This window comes from Sus scrofa, chromosome 5 (assembly GCF_054392235.1).
Source record: "Sus scrofa isolate SSC_HxYL_T2T_F1_AM1 chromosome 5, Sscrofa_HxYL_maternal_Yorkshire_Landrace_v2.0, whole genome shotgun sequence".
In the NCBI taxonomy this organism is placed as follows: Eukaryota; Metazoa; Chordata; class Mammalia; order Artiodactyla; family Suidae; genus Sus; species Sus scrofa.
In genome coordinates, this window is record NC_139387.1 from 85,683,877 (window position 1) to 85,699,512 (window position 15,636).

At 39.2% G+C, this 15,636-nt stretch overlaps 1 protein-coding gene across 4 annotated transcripts in view; it reads right to left on the reverse strand.

Annotated features, from left to right (window-relative positions):
- The window catches only part of OR10AD5 (olfactory receptor family 10 subfamily AD member 5), a 125,522-nt gene that overhangs the window by 19,187 nt on the left and 90,699 nt on the right, over positions 1–15,636 (reverse strand). For 2 of the 4 annotated variants that reach the window (XR_014804148.1, XM_084957305.1), the window contains exon 5: positions 176–297. The gene's annotated coding sequence lies outside the window, so the exon portion shown is untranslated. Of the gene's footprint in view, positions 1–175; positions 298–7,267; positions 8,580–10,045; positions 10,140–15,636 lie in introns of those variants that run through there. The other 2 variants (XM_084957306.1, XR_014804149.1) reach the window with 2 other exon arrangements.

Below are 15,636 nucleotides of genomic sequence, written 5' to 3' on the forward strand. Positions count from 1 at the left end.
TCACTAAGACAGTAGCATATTCCAAAGGAGTATAAATGCTTATTTGTGGTTCATTGTGCCAGAAAGAATATTCTGTGATACTTGACCTCTAGTGCTTTGTTAAGTATCATTAGGGGTTAACCAATCAAACATTTGTATAGATAAATGGGACAATACCCTGAAAATCACAACTTACCTCATTCTGTTGCTTGGCTGGTAATGATGTTTGTCACTGAATCGCTGTGGCAAATAACAGAGAAACTCTCATGGTGTTTGCAGAACTGGTCCACAGAGGATGGTCCGACCTGGTGGGCCACTCTGGAAGAGAAGTTTTGTCTGATTGACCTTGTTCTTTGTCATCTGTACCTTAGATGATGAATGTTGCGTTAAATAATATCACTAAGTTATATGTGTGCTGCGTTTTTTAGAATAAGTGTAAAACTTTACATTTCACATACTCCATTTGTTAGGAATCTTATTCTGTCCTCACTTTTTAATAGTGTAGGTTTTGATTTTGTTAGGATTTTTGTCTGTGGTAACTAACTGAATTCTAACACCTTGACTTGAAAATCATAACTGTTAGCTGAAGAAATACCAGTAAGAAAATAAGAAGACATTCATTCTCCTTTGGCTTCAGATAAGCTCCCATTATTCTGTAACATAGAACATGTCCTTCAAATATTGTTTCTGACAAAGATTCTACTAAGGGTGTACGTCAGAAATTGTTGCTAAACGCTGTAAAGCTTATCTCAAACCTCTAATATGTAATCTTTATTGTTGTTCTTAATTGTGGCCATGGTAATATATAAATGGATACCTCTCTGTTTTCTGGAACAGAAAACTTGTCTATATACTTGTGAGATTATTTGTTAAACCAGAAGAGGATCATGGGATTTTCTTTTGCCAAGAGAACAGAGAATAATAAATAACCACCCATGACTTCTTGATTTCTTATTTAAAGACCGAAGGGTCTGTAACCTCTTTAACTTGACAATAAAATAGTTTACACCCACCATCACAGTCAAACCTCAAATTTATTACTGTAATTTAATGACGTGATTTAATCGCATTGAAGAACTTATGTTACGTGGGACAATGTAGTTGAACGGTTTGGTAAGGAGAAAGGAATAGGGGATGCATTTTTAGCTGGAGACCCTTCAGACTGGATTTAATTACTTACTGTTCTGATCTTATTTAGAACTGTCTGCCAGTAAAATAGAACTGCTGAAAAGTTCCAAGTACTGGAGGAGCAGCCACACGAAGGTGGAAGTAGGACTGTCTTGGTCTACCAAAGCCCTGGATAACCACAGACTTAATGGGGCAAGAGACCACAAGGCTAGGTATGGCTAGGGGTGGGGTAGGGTGGGGAATAACTTCTTCCACATTCCTGATGCTTCCTTCCACGTGAATGGAACTGTAGTAGTGACACACTCTGGACCCTTCCCCTCTTCATTTCCACCATCTCATGGGCGGTGGAGCAGTTCCCTGCTTCGTGATCTTAGAAGGAGAAACTGAGCTCATGTGTCCATTCCTTTCCTCCCCAGGCTTCCTGCCAAACCTTCCCCTTGGGAGTGAGTAGACTTTTTAAGGGCAGGCTCTGCCCCAGTTTAGGGAGGCAATGTGTGGTTGTAGCTGCCAGATACAGGGAAATAAGTCTACCTCTGTGCTTCTGTGTCAGGAAGTCCAATTAATTGCTCAAATTCCTGCTTTGTTTTTAATAAAGGTGATATTTTACCCTCCATTGGCTGACTCTTATTTCTCAGTTGATTAAGAAGTGCAGAGAGGAGTGGTGTTATTTACTGTACCCCATCAAAGTCCCAATTGTTAGTAATAGTATTATCACGTATGTGGAAATAAAATTGTAAACCAAGACACATGATAGAGCTTTGGGTATAACAAAAAGAAACTGTGAATCACAGTGGTGTCTGGCAGCTCCTGAAGGGGAAGAATCCTGCTCATACATGTATATTGAATTCTCAAAGAACAGTGCCGATGAGGTGAGAGAAGTCTTCATTCCATGACCACAGGATCTCAATGAACAAAGTGTGCTACTGTAGACTAGACTGGTGGGAAAATGTCTCATTATAAAGTACGACTCTGGCTCCTGTGATGTTTACTGAAGAGGACCAGGACACTTCTGAATTATCAACAAGTAGCCCCAGTATTGCTGTTGCCTTCCTAGCCTGCCATGACCACAGGAAAGAAAATATAATACAGCATTGTATTGTTCATCTTTCTGTAGAATATGTTTGTTTTACGGATAAGTTGTAAAGGAAATCACCAGTCTTGTTTAAAGTCATGTAAGTTCTTCTCTTAGCCTCTCTGAGGCTTGGCTATCTTCTTGTAGTTCTGCTTTAAATTTAATTTTCCTCTAGCAATTTCAGATCATAACAGCTTGAAACCTGCCTCCTCTCCTATATATTCTAATTCTTTACTTTTTTTAAAAAATACCCATTTCATGACCTTAAATCAAAGAAGCACCATTTCCTTTTTTCTGGGTGAAAAACTTTTATGGTAGAAATATTCATACTTGAGTTCATGGGCTGCTAGGGAATCAATAGATATGGCTCAGATTGTCCTTGCATCTCTGAAATGTTGTAGGAAATATTGTGTGTGTGAGAGCTATTTTCTTGGAAAGTCTATAATTTAATCAACTTCTAAAAGGCAGCTGGAACTCAGGATGAAAAAATCTCCTGATTTATTTATTTATTTATTTATCAGGACCACACCCTAGGCATATGGAAGTTCCAATGCTAGCAGTCAAATCGGAGCTGTAACACTGACCTACGCCACACCCACAACGCCAGATCTGAGCCATGTCTGTGACCTACACCACAGCTCATGGCAACACTAGGTCCTTAACCCACTGATCCACACCAGGGATCAAACCTGCATCCTCATGGATGCTAGTCAGATTCGTTTCTGCTTAGCCATGATGGGAACTCAAATTTTATCTCACAGAATTTTTTGTTGTTCTCACAGACATTTTGAGAAATGTCTCCCATGGAGAGTGACTGAGTGATGGTCGAGCACCCACTTCGACCACCAATAAACTCTTGAGACTGGAGCTACCCCCAAAATGTCTCAAAGAATTCCAGGCAAACAATTTGTTACTAGCTGGGGTTTTCACTCCCAACTCTTGTGTGGGAGGTACCCTAGCACTCATGTTTTTTTTACACTTAGGTTTTTTCCTGGGCCACTCAGTAGCTTAAGGCCTACAATCCATAAAGTAGCTGACAGGCCTTCTTGTTTCTTTTCTCTTAAGCCTACACTCCAATCTTGCCATCACAATTAAAACGAGAATAAGCTGACCTGAAAGCATAGAGAATTGAGTTGGGGGTGGGAGGAGAGTGCAGTAAGATGAGTAATTAAATAGCATATTTATGGTACAAGTTCAGAAATTGACACTCTAAATCACCATGGAGGCAGAGCCTCTGGCCATACAGGTAGCCAAGATCTTATCCAGTGAGAATATATATACATATATACATACATATATATACATATATACATACATATTCATATATATATATATTTTAATTGAGAGTGGAAGTAGGATGACATGGTGGAAGGAAAAAAAAGCACTAAAGAGGAGCTTCAAGGCACTTAGGTCTCATCCTGGGGAACACCTCTATGGTGGCCAGTGGTTTCCCATTTCTTTCAAGATTAGGAAGCTGTAAGGGTAGCTAGAGGAAATTTCAGTCCCCAAAGCTCTTTTAAATAGCAATATGACTAGCTAAGGGGTATAATTTCCTACTTTGTAGGTCTTTGAGAAGATTTTAATGAAAATTTCAGTATGTCAAGTCTGGTTCAGATTTGTTTTAGTAAAAGAAAGAGGACAGATAGCAGTCTGCACAGCTATCAGTGACCCCAGGAGCATCCATGGCTCTTTGTCCTAATCTCTTACCTCAGTTAATGGTATTAATTGAACCCTTAGTAACCTAAGTCAGAAAGCATGAAGTCACTTCCCATTCCCCTCTCTCTAACATCCATATTTTTAGTGTGATAAATACCCCTTTCTTCCCCTACTCTCCTATAGACAACCTGTTTCTAGCTATACTCATGTTCCCCCCCGCCCCCGACACCCCCACCCCTCCGTACTATAATTTTCTAAGCCTCCAAGACTGAGTATGCTAGTGTCACATTCTGGAATTCAGTCTTCATGTATTTTCTTTGTTTGACAAACTCCTGCTTCTACAAGACCAATCTCAACTCTTGCATTCATAGTGAAGTCTTCAGTAACTCTTCTCACATCAGCCCATCTGAAGTTGCACTTGTTCCTGCCTCTGCCAGAGGAAACACTCATCACATGTCTTCCCCTCTAAATTATGAGCTCCTTAAATACAGAGATATTTTTTTACATCCCTATCTCCAGGCGCACTGCCTAACATATAGTAAGTGTTGAATATGTGTATGTTGTAGGAATAGTGGAATAAATGACCAATTTTCTAAATTATTTCATGTTGCCAGTAACATCAACTTTAAAAATCAACTCCTGCAACCCCATTTTCTCATCTATAAAATGAAAAAAACTCTGTTTGTATGATTGTTGTGAAGATTAGGAGGAAATTATTCAATCAAAAAATATTTTATATAAAAATATATATGTAAACCCCATGGAATAATATCTGCAATAGGAAAAGTGCTCAATGAATTTTAATTTACTGTTCCTTTTTGAAGGTCACTGGATAAAAGAAAAATATTAATTAGAACATTTATGCTTTTGGGTTTTTTTGCTTTTTTAGCGCTGCACATGTGGCATATGGAAGTTCTCAGGCTAGGGTTCAAACTGCAGCTGCTTTTGCAACCTACTCCATAGCTAAGGGCAGCACTGGATCCTTGACCCCCTGAGCAAGGCCAGGAGTCGAATCCGCATCCTCATGGATACCAGTTGGGTTTGTTTCCGCTGCACCATAATGAGAACTCCAGGACATTTATGTTTTTAAATGTCTGTAATCCTCAAAATACCTGAAGCTGTTTAAAAACTGAATCTGCATATTAAAAATGCATTTCTTGGGAGTTCCTGTTGTGGCTCAGGGGGTTAAGAACTCAACACATTGTCCATGAGAATGCTGGTTTAATCCCTGGCTTCGTTCACTGGGTTGTGGATCTAGTGTTGTGCCAAGCTTTGGCGTGAGTTGTAGGTGTGGCTTGGATCTGGCATTGCTGTGGCTATGGCATAGGTTGGTAGCTGCAGCTCCAATTTGACCCCTAGCCCAGGAACTTCTATATGCCTCAGATGAGGCCCCAAAAACCCCCCAAATTTAAAAAAAAATTAAAAAAAAGCAAAAGTAGGGTCATTAATCATTCAGAAATAAAGACAATGATGACAAGCCCTAGAAATCAATGAGGGATGAGATCTGAATTAGCACTGTTAAAAAAGAAGGACAACCAGAACTTACAGAGATACTGGTCAGTGAGACCTCCCACCATCCACAACCAGAAATGAGAGAGAATTGAAAATCGTGGGGTTGTTTGGATGATTTGGCCACCTATCTGTTTAGGAAGAGAACCAAATAGTTGTATCTAATTGAGTAGTGTCTCAGGTCAGGAACACCAGAAAGAGAGGAAACTACAGTGGGTCCTTTCACTAGGAACAAAAAGAAGAGAAATTAGCAAGAACTTATAAGACCAGAGCCCTTGTCCTCAGGCCTCTCTGACGCTGCATCCTATTGCACCAATCCCATCACTAGAAAGACAGACTAAATTCTGGAGATTAATCCCTTGTCAGTCGCTTCATTTGCAAATATTTTTTCCCATTCTGTGGGTTGTCTTTTCATTGCTGGGGATTTGGGATGGAAATGCTATAAAACTGGGTTGTGATGATTGTTGTACAACTATAAATATAATAAAATTCATTGAGTTAAAAAAAAGACAAGCTCTTACCAAATCCTTAAATGATTGGAAAAGAATAATTATTTTCCAATATGTCTGATAATGTATTAATATCCAAAATATTTTAAAAAACTCATAAAACTCAACAAAAAACCTCACAGAACCCAATTAAAAAAATGGGAAGAGAATCTGAACAGACATTTTCCCAAAAGAGATATATGGATGGTCAACGGGCATATGGAAATATGCTCAACATCATTAATCATCAGGGAAATGCAAATCAAAAGCACAGTGAAATATCACATTATGCCTATTATTGAAAAGACAACAAATGACCAGTGCTGGTGAGGATGTAGAGAAAAGAGTACTCTAGTACACTGTTTGGGAGAATATAAATTGGTGCTGCCACTATAGAAAACATTCGGGAGAGTCTTCAGAAAGTTAAAACTAAAACTACCGTATCATCCTGCACTTCCAATTCTGGGTATTTTTTAAAGAAAATGAGAATACTAATTAGAAAAGATATATGCACCTCTATGTTTTTTCCAGCATTATTTACAATAGCCAAGACATGGAAGCAACCTAAATGCCCACCAAGAGAAGAATGGATAGAAAAGATGTGGGGTATATATACAATGGAATATTATCCAGCCATGTAAGTAATGAAATCTTGCCATTTGTGACAACATGGATGGACCTAAAGGGTTTTATGCTAAGTGAAATAAGTCATATAGGAAAAGACAAGTACTGGATGATTTCAAATATATATGGAATCTAAAAAAATAACACAAGAAACGCAACAAAATAGAGGTAGAGTTATAGATAGAACAAACAGGGGGTTGCCAGAGGTAGGGGGTTGGGGAGAGAAAAGAAACGGGTGAAAGAAAATAAGAGGTTACCATCTTCCAGCTGCAAAATAAAGGAGTCAGGTATGAAGTGTACAGTGTGGGGAATATAGTCGATAACTGTGTAATCTCTTTGCATTGTAACAGATATTGACTGAACTTATTATGGTGATCAGTTTGAAATGTGTAGAATATTGAATCAATATATTATGTAACTTTAAGATAAATAAGTATAAATAAGTAATAAATGATAAATGAATATTGCTGTAAGTTACATATGGCAGTTGTTAAAAGAGTAAATCCTAAGAGTTCTCAACAGAAGGAAAAAACTTTTTATTCTATTTCTTTACTTTTGTATCTACATGAAATGATGGATGTTCATTAAATTTACTGTGATAATAATTTTGTGATGTTTGTATGTCAAATCATCATACTGTATAGTTTAAACTTACACAGTGCTATCTGTCAATTATATCTCAATAAAAATGGAAGAAAACTTCAATTGACAAAAATGTTTACCATAATAAATAAAGCACCAATTGCAAAAAAAGGAATAATTGTTTTCCCTGCTGATTGCACATATTATTAATAATAGCCCTACAATTACAGCATTTTAAAAGATTTTATTTTTTTATTTTTTTATTTTTTTTTTATCTTTTTTGTCTTTTTTTTTGTTGTTGTTGTTGCTATCTCTTGGGCCGCTTCCGCGGCATATGGAGGTTCCCAGGCTAGGGGTTGAATCGGAGCTGTAGCCACCAGCCTACGCCAGAGCCTACGCCAGAGCCACAGCAACGCGGGATCCGAGCCGCGTCTGCAACCTACACCACAGCTCACGGCAACGCCGGATCCTTAACCCACTGAGCAAGGGCAGGGACCGAACCCGCAACCTCATGGTTCCTAGTCGGATTCGTTAACCACTGCGCCACGACGGGAACTCCTTAAAAGATTTTAAAATGTGAGATGTAACTTTGGAACTCCATGATTTTTGCTAACACATTTACATGAACTTTGAGGAATTTAGGAATCACATTGGGAGACAACAGGAAATCTCTTTTTGCCATGTATTACCTAACAAAGCATATAGATCCATGGTTGGGAAATTATTTAGAGGACATATGTAAATGACTTTTAAGGAAGCAGCACTACTAATCAATACCATGAGTGCCTCCTGGCCTCTGCTGGCAACTCTGTTACAACTTAGCAACCATCCCAATTTCTTACAAAGTCACTTAGAAGTGTTTCTATAGGCCTACCCATTTCCCTCTTTCCTATTTTAAGTTAATTTCCAATTCTCTTAAGAAGATGAACACTGAGAAATTCTTTGCTCCTCCTAGTGCCTTGCCAATAACTGGCTGGCAATAGAGATTCATCCAATTGAGTTAAATTACAGAAGTTTTGTAAATTCTCTTCTCTTTCTGTCTTCTGCCTTCTTTTTGCTTCATCTGCCTCCTTGCTCCTGGATACACTTCAATTTCTCTATATCTTTCCAAAACTGAGGGTCTGTGAAGTACCTGGATCCCTGGACAGTGGCTTGGCCAGGACCAAATGCTATAAATATGCTAAGGTTGGGCCTTTCAGATGCCTGTGATGAACCAGATCCCTGTGACGTCCAAAACGCAGGTCACAAACTCTCCCAGAAGACCCTTCTTGTAGATTAGCACTAATAGGAGACACCATAAGTATCGGAAATACTCAAAATAAACTCAATTTCATTTTACAGTTGAGGTTCTAACTCTCTTTCCAACCTTTGAGTCTTGATCTCCTTCCATCATCCCTACTTGTTCTCCAGCATAGCTCTAACGTGAATTCACTATTTCATTAGAAGGCATAATGAAATCAGTCTAGACTTGCTCCTCGTCTCCCTTCTCACGGTCACTTTCAATATGGAGACTTAAACAAAGAGTAAAACAACCAGATGACCTATTGGGAGAGAGAGAGAGGAAATGATATATAAAAGTATCCATAATGACCTTCCTCTGAATATTAAGGACACTGTGTATATGACCAAAGATGAAAGAATATGAAATCAGGGAGAACCTGGCAATCAAGGAGAATTATTGAACATCAATGGATTGGATAACTTCAGCTGTTCCATGGCATTGATTAATCTGAGCTATTTTGCTATTTAAAAATGTGTGAAAAGATTTGCAATGACTCTAATTTGCTTAGAGAAGAGAATAAAGGGAGAGAAAACATGAGGGATAATGAGAGAGAGAGAGAGAGGTGTGTACCAACACAACAGAAGAGAAAAAAGCTGAAACCTAGAGGGATTCTTAGACTAAGAAATAAATGATTTAAAAACATGAATATTTATATATCTTGAAATTTAAAAACCACATCCGAAACTAGATCTTATCACTTTATAGGGAAGCAGTGAGGCAGAGGGTAAAGTACAGGCAATTTAGAGGCAGGTATACTTGAAATTTGACCTTGACATTGTTACTATTATGTGGAGTTGGCTGGCTGATTCTCAAGTTTTTCCTCCAATAAACTGAGGGTTAACTAAAATAATTTGTAATTAGTGGACAACACAGATTGGACACTAAATAATCATTAGTTGTGATTTCCGTTTCCTTCTCCCTGTGGTTTCACTTCACAGGTGAAATGAATAGTGTAAAGACTTGACTAGCATCCCACTTGGAAGCCAAACTGACCATGCAGAAACCCACAAACAGAAAAGGATCACATTCACACTTTACAATCCATGCTAATGGTTCCTGCTTTCCCCTGTGAGGAGAGTCTTTCCATTTAACTCAGGTTTTTTCCCCCTGATATATTTAAGTCCCATTTCTGTTAATTTGGCTCCCCAAAACACTGCAAAATATGCTCTATATCTCAATCTCTAAGAGAGGATCATCCTAGAGTCACTTCTAAGCCTCTCTTTCTCCAGGGAATAAGAAAAATGCAAGAAAAATAGAAAACAGCAACATGCACTGACAAGAAGAGGAAAGTTGGGAAAAGAATTGAGAAAAGTAGTCCCAGAGTTAGAACTGTCTCTTTCTCTGAAGAAACTGGTGATAGGCCTTTGCCTTCAGAAGGGCCATCAGTCAGGTATACCCAAGCCATCTGCCCCTCAGCCAGAACCAGAAGGGCAGGTGGCAGTCTTTGAGAGCTTGGTGGAAACTCAGAGGGGAGATGGAGAGAACAGACTAGTTGGAGAGAGTTGGAAAAGCAGAGACAGAGTTAGGCAACCAGAGAGGGAGAAATGGAGTAAAGTGGTTAAAGGAGTCAAGATCTGTGACGTCCCCTCCATGGCCACTGTATGCAGGGACCTGGTGTGATCTAAACATAGGTGGTCACTGAGGGAGCCAAGGGGTGTTCATTTCTGGTGGCTGCCAACAGAGTCAGGGTCAGCTTTCACTGAAGAAGTGAGCACATTTACTGACCTTCTCCATGGGCTTTGGCACACCCTGGTGACGACATTGCCTGTGCTGATCTCAGGCTAAGAGGAGGGATCCACACTCAGAAGCGAGGGTGCGGCTGCAAAACAGATGCTCATTTATAGGGTAGGGAGTATGAGAGCTCCTTAGACACACACACACACACACACACACACACGCAAGCATGAACTTCTCACTGGTTACTGTTGGGAGCCAACTATAATAAAGGCCAACTGTCTCATCTTGGAATCCTACCATCTTAACTGGGTCCCTAGAGGTACTCTCATACCGGTTCATTCAAGGCCCCCTTGTGAGGCTCTGTTCACGGCAAGTGGCCTGGAAGGTCTAGAATAGTTTCATGGTTTCCCAGGGAAGTTCTATACTGGTTGTAAGTTGATAGTTAAGGCAGGTGTCACCCCTATGTCCTCAGCATTACATCTGGGAGCCCATTAATTCTGGACCACTTATTTTCCAGTTTTATTGCAAATTAATTTTCTACTTTGGGTTTCTTATGACTTAGGTACCACTCCTTATGCCCACAATTCAATCCTTTCCAATATCATTATACTATGTTCAACACAACAATAAATATTGGCTGAATACCTATATGAAGCAGTCACGGTATTAAATGTAGTTGATAGGGTGGTGAACACATAGTCCAAAGCTCTCCCTGAAGGAGCATGTGTATATGATAACATGCTCCCTTCCAGACCTGCATCCTCTACCTCTTCTTTATCACAATGCTATTATTCAAACCTGTAATAACCTTCTTTCCCTTGATTCACTCACTGTTGTTCCTGCCTGGTACTAAATTAGATTCTGCATGACTCAAAGAAGTTCAGTATTTCCCTCACTCCTTCAATCCTCTGCAGCGCCTCTTCTTTCTACTCTTAGAGTGCTTGGCTTCCTATAAAGCTGAAGTTTATGCTGCTTGTGTCCTGACTCATTCTAAGTGTCTGGGATGGCTTCACCTCTGGTCCCACCATATAACATATACCTCCACTACCATTCTCCAAACTTCAGTCTTAAATAATTTTTTTGTTTGTTTGCTTGTTTTGCTTTTTGCTTCTTAGGGCTGCACTCTCAGCATATGGAAGTTCCCAGGCTAGGGGTCAAATCGTCAAATTGGAGCTGCAGCTGCCAGCCTTGCCACAGCTACAGCAACACCAGATCTGAGCTGCATCTGCGATCTATACCGCAGCTTACAGCAACAACGGACTCTTAACCCACTGAGCGAGGCGGAGGATTGAACCTTAGTCCCCACGGATCCTAGTCAGGTTTGCTACCACAGAACCACAATGGGAACTCCATTATTGGAGTATTTTTGTAACATAAATGAGTTTGGAGGAAAGCATGATTTTTATGCATATGACACCAAAGCTAAACTTCAGGAAATTGACCTTTACAGTAAAGATTTTTGATGATCTTTCAGATATCCACTCAAAAACTTATGAAGAAAAGTGAATTCATCAAGCTCTTTGAAAGCATCTATTTGTACATCATTCCTTGAAATGCTAAGAAGGAAGCACATTGGTCTCCTCACTTCTCTATAATCTCTGGTTCACAGCATTTTGTTGACACACTTTCAACCCAAACATGACGTGCGATTCAAATGTGGGTGAAAAAATAATTGTACCAAAAAAGAGCTGTCCAAAAGTAGTATGACTTCAAGAGTCATTAGGACATTAATGTATCTATGGATGTTTCGTGAATTAAGTATCTATGTATTTCCAATTATTTAGATTTTCCCTAGGACAGTCCATAAATTCATGTGCCTTTTTCTAAGAAGGCTTGTCCTTTTTCATTACTGTTTTTCCTATGTACTTTAGATTTTGGATATTATTTAAAATGTTCTTAAAATTTATTTTTCTAATTTGTTTGCTGGAACATTGAAATGCGATTTGATTTTGCATATTGATTTTATATCCAGGAATCTTGTTAAAGTCTATTAACCTTAATAAATCATCTGTGCCTTCTTTTAGTTTTTCTATTAAGGCAATCACACCATCCATAAATAAAGACAGTTTTGGAGTTCTCATGTGACTCAGCAGGTTAAGGATCCAGGATTGTCACTGCAGTGGTTCCTAAGTCACTGCTGTGGCACGGGATTGATCCCTGGGAACTTCTGCATGCCTTGGGATCAGCCAAAAGCATGCAAAACAAGCACCCCAAAATCCCCCAAATAAAGATAGTTTTGTTCTTTCATTTCTAGTTATATATCATTTATCTATTTCCCTTGCTTTACTGTCATGTCTAGAATTTTTAATATAGTCTTAAGTTAAAGTAGGGATAATGGCTACCCTAGGCTTCTTTATGATCTAAAGGTAATTTTAATGTTTCACTATTAAGGATGATGTTTGCTATAGAGTTTTGGTGATTGATCACTTTAATAGCATTTCTATTCCTGATTGGCTGAGAATTTTTTTTTTAATTAAAAACCAGGAGGTCCCACTGTAGTGCAATCAGATTGGCATCGCTGGAGTGCTGAGATGTAGGTTTGATCCCTGGCCCAGCACAGTGGGTTAAGGATCCAGTGTTGCTGCAGCTGCTGCATAGGTCGCAACTGTAGCTTGGAGCCGATTTCTAGCCTGGGAACTCCATATGCCATAGTGCAGCAAAAAAAATGAAATGACATGAAATGAAATAAAATAAAATAAAATATTATTAACCAGTGTGAATTTTCAATAAAAATGGATGCCTTTTCCTGCATCTACTGAGATATAATGTTGTTTTTCTTCATTTGTCTGATAAAGTAGTGATTTACATTAATTTCTTTTCTTTCTTTCTTTTTTTTTTTTTTTTTTTTTTTTTGCTTTTTAGGGCCGCACCTGTGACACATGGAGGTTCCCAGGCTAGGGGTCTAATTGGAGCTGTAGCTCCTGGCCTACACCACAACCACAATCTCAGCAATGCCAGATCTGAGTCACATCTGCAACTTGCACCACAGCTCACGGCAATGCCAGATCCTTAAGGCCAGGGATTGAACCCGCAACCACATGGTTCCTGGTTGGATTCTTTTCTGTCGCACTACGACGGGAACTCCTACATTAATTTATTTTCTGATGTTAAGTCAACTTTTAATGTATTGGGATAGACTCAATTTTGTTCATGATATAAGGCATTATCTTTTTAATACAATGTAGGACACAATTTTGTTTTAAGAATTTTACAATTCTGTTCATGAGAGTGAGATTAACTTATTTTATCTTAAGTTTTGATATCAAAGTTATTTTAAAAGTTGAGATCTTTCTCTCTTTTTTTGTTATATTCACTAGTTTTTTTTTTTTAGGTTCCACATGCAAGGGATATCATGGAGTATTTGTTTTTTTCTGTCTGAATCGTTTCACTAAGCATAATACCCACTAAATCCATCCATATTGCTGCAAATAGTAAAATTTCATTTTTAAAATGGATGAGCAGTATCCAATTGTGCATGTATATGTTTGTGTATTGTGCGTATGTGTATATATATATATACACATATATATCTTCTTTGTCCACTCATCTGTTGATAGACACTTAGGTTGCTTCTATGTCTTGGCTATTATAAATAGCACTGCTATAAACATTGGGGTGCATTTTTTCAAATAAATGTTTTCATTCCTTTTTGAATATGTATCCAGAGTGGAAATATTGAGGAATATGGTAGCTCTATTTTTATTTTTTTGAGGTCTTTCCCTTTTTCTAGTATACAGGCATGTCTCTAAAATATTGCAGGTTCAGTTCCAGACTACCACAAGAAAGAGAATATTACAATAAAGCATTTCAAACAATTTTTTTGTCTCCCAGTGCATACAAAAGTTATATTTACTCTATAATTCAGTCTATTAAGTGTGTAATACCATTATGTCCAAAATATGATGTACATATTTAATTAAAAAACTTTATTCCTGAGGATTGGAGCTCAACTTCTCTCATAAAAACAACAAAATTACAACCAAATGCTGAGCAACCTTCAGCCAAATGGACTGGAAACTTTCAAAAAGAAATCTTACTCCAGAGGACAAAGAGGAGGCCACAACAAGAGGTAAGAGGAGCGATTACATGATATAAGCAACCCCATACCTCCCTGGTGGGAAGCCCCACAGACTGGAAAGTAACTGTATCACAGAAACTCACCTACAGGAGTGAGAGTTCTGGGGCCCCATGTCAAATCCCCAGGCCTGGGGATCTGGCACTGGGACAAAGATCCCCTGGCACATCTGGCATTGAAGGCCATTGGGGCTTGTGCGTAGGAGCTTCACAGGACTGGGGGAAACAGAAATCCCTTTCTTGAAAGGTGCACACAGACTTTCACATGCCCTGGATCTCAGGGCAAAGCAAAGTCTCCATAGGAGTCTAGGATGGACCTGACTGCAGTTCTTGGTGGATCTCCTGGGAAAACAGGGGGTGAATGTGGCTTGTTGTGGGGAAGGGCATTGGAGGCAAAGCTCTTGGAAATATTCATCAATGTGTGTTTCTCTGCAGGTGGCCATTTTGGGAAAATCTGGCCCTGCTCATCAGCGCTGAGAGTCCCCAGACCCAAACAACAATCCAGGTGGGATCACAGCCCCACCCATCAGTAAACAGGCTGCCTAAAGACCCCCCCCCCCCCCCCCGCCGCGCACACAGTCACCTCTAATCTCACCCAGAGACAAAGCCCCACCCACCAGAGGGATTAGAATCAGCTCCACCTACCAGTGGGCAGACATGAGTCCCTCCTATCAGGAAGGCTACAGCAAGCCCCTATACCAACTTCAACCACAAGGGGGGCAGACACCAGAAGTAAGAGAGGCTACAATTCTATTATCTGCAAAAAGGTCATCACACCAAAAACCTACAAAAATTAAAAGACAGAGAACTGTAACTCAAATAAGGGCGAAAGAAAAAACTCCAGAAAAACAGATAAGTGATCAGGAGATTCTCAGCCTCCAGGAAAAAGGCTTTAGATTGTTGATGCTGAAGATGATGCAAGACATTGGAAATAAACTGGAGGCAAAGAAGGATAATTTACAGGAAACACCGAGCAAAGAAATACAAGATATAAAACTTAAGCAAGAAGAGATGCAAAATACAATAACTGAAATAAAAAATTCACTAGAAGCAGCCAACAGGAGAATACAGGAGGCAGAAGAATGAATAAGCGAGGTGGAGGACAGACTACTGGAAATCACGGATGCAGAACAGAAAAGAGAAAAAAGATGCAAAAGAAATGAAGAGAGTCTCAGAGAACTCTGGAACAATATTAAATGCACAAACATCCATATTATAGGGGTGCCAGAAGGAGACGTGAGAGAGAGAGGGACAGAAAAATATTTGAAGAGATGATAGCCAAAAACTTCCCCAACATGGGAAAGGAACCACTCACTCAAATCCAGGAAGTGCAACAAGTACCATATAAAATAAACCCAAGGAGGAACACCCTGAGACACAAATTCATCAAACTGATCAAAATTAAAGACAAAGAGGAAATCTTGAAAGCAGCTAGGGAAAAGAAACAAATAACATACAAGGGAACCCCGATAAGGTTATGGGCAGATTTTTCAACAGAAACTCTGCAGGCCAGAAGGAAGTGGCATGATATACTTAACGTGGTGAAAGGAAAAAACCTCCAACCA